Source organism: Triticum urartu, unplaced genomic scaffold (assembly GCF_056163025.1).
Source record: "Triticum urartu cultivar PI428250 unplaced genomic scaffold, HENAU_Tu73 scaffold2, whole genome shotgun sequence".
NCBI lineage: Eukaryota > Viridiplantae > Streptophyta > Magnoliopsida > Poales > Poaceae > Triticum > Triticum urartu.
Window position 1 is genome coordinate 986,620 of NW_028260368.1, and position 1,594 is coordinate 988,213.

The 1,594-nt window shown below is 33.4% G+C and overlaps 1 non-coding gene across 1 annotated transcript; it reads left to right on the forward strand.

The window, feature by feature from the left end:
* Window positions 1–74, forward strand: TRNAP-UGG (transfer RNA proline (anticodon UGG)). Its single transcript has one exon. It is a non-coding gene; the product is annotated as a tRNA-Pro (tRNA).
* Window positions 75–1,594: the final 1,520 nt, after the last annotated feature.

The following is a 1,594-nucleotide window of genomic DNA, read 5'->3' on the forward strand; positions in this document are numbered from 1 at the left end:
AGGGATGTAGCGCAGCTTGGTAGCGCGTTTGTTTTGGGTACAAAATGTCACAGGTTCAAATCCTGTCATCCCTACCTATTACTTCTTTCTTCTTTATAGGCAGTAGCGACGAGATCAATTAAAGTAAAGTGGGTATAACTTGAATTTGTGGAGACTATACGTACGTGAGATACATTAGGAATAGAAAAAGATTTTCTTTTTGAATGAATGAAAGCGCTCTTAGTTCAGTTCGGTAGAACGCGGGTCTCCAAAACCCGATGTCGTAGGTTCAAATCCTACAGAGCGTGATTCCATCTATTTTATGTCGAAGCAGAGTAAAATAACTTAACAAAATTGAATTGTAACTCCAATTTCAATTTGACCTCCTCTCTGGTCTGGAGGAGGTCAATCAAAAAAAAAAAATGACTCAATCAAAGATCCAACTGATCCCCACGCCTGTATTGCAAATACGCAGTCACGAATAATCCCGCTAAAGTAATAGGAATTAGGCCTAAGACGATTCCAAATAGAAAAACTTCAATCATTTCGATTTGTTCGAGGGGATAAAAAAAGAGGTACGATCTATCCCTAAATAGTACTCTAAATTATCCACGAATCTCAATGACCAAGAAAAGAATTCCTAATTAGTCTGGAAAAGAGTCGTAGAATGCCAGGAATCCCAAAGAAAGATTTTTCTTTTCTGAATTATAATTATTCAGTCAATTCAAATAAGGCGTATCTTGTTCAAGCCAATAAATAGAGCTGGGGTTATAGTTAAAGCAGCCAGTAGAAAACCAAAATAACTAGTTAAAGTAAGCATGAAAGAGTTAAATTCCATTTATTTTTTTTTACTACACTACATATGTTGGTAAAGCATTTACCTAAGTTATGGAAAATTCATAATTCATCAGTTATTTTAGATAATACTAAAAAACAAGATAGAGTAAGATACAGAAGTGTAAAAGAAAGTGGATTCATCAGATGATACATGAGTCCCTAATTCCGAATCAAGAGATTTGTTGTGGAATTTGTCAATTGAGTAAAGTAATAATATTAAGAACTAGATCATCTAACCCCATTGAATGAAAAAAAGAAATTCAATTTTCAGGGAAATTTTTGAATAAGAGATAAATAAACAATTGAATTTGAAAAAAAAAACTTCTTTCTATTTTGGATAATTTCTTTTTCAATAGGACCCTCTTTTTGGAGTGAACGATCGAATATTCCCCTATTCCTTCTTATTTTAACTGATTGTATTCCATATGGAATAAGAGGAGAACAAAAGCATTCCACGACCTGCCAAGGGGCTGTTAAAAAAAAAAAAAAAAGAAAGCTCTTCCTTGAATTTACTTTATTTTTATTCCTTTTTCGAACTCCAACCAAAGTAGATTCGAAGACGAGTCACTTCAATTATCCTTTTAAGTTCTATTCTATCTTCTGTCTTTCCCTATTTCATCTCGTAAAGTTCCGCGCTCGCAGTTTGGTCAAGAAAGTTAGACCTAATCCAACAAACAATACAAGGATGAATTACGAATTATGAAAGGATAGATTTCACATATACTTGTCCTTGTATTGTGTCAGTATGAGAATATCCTTCCTAAATTATTTATCCAAA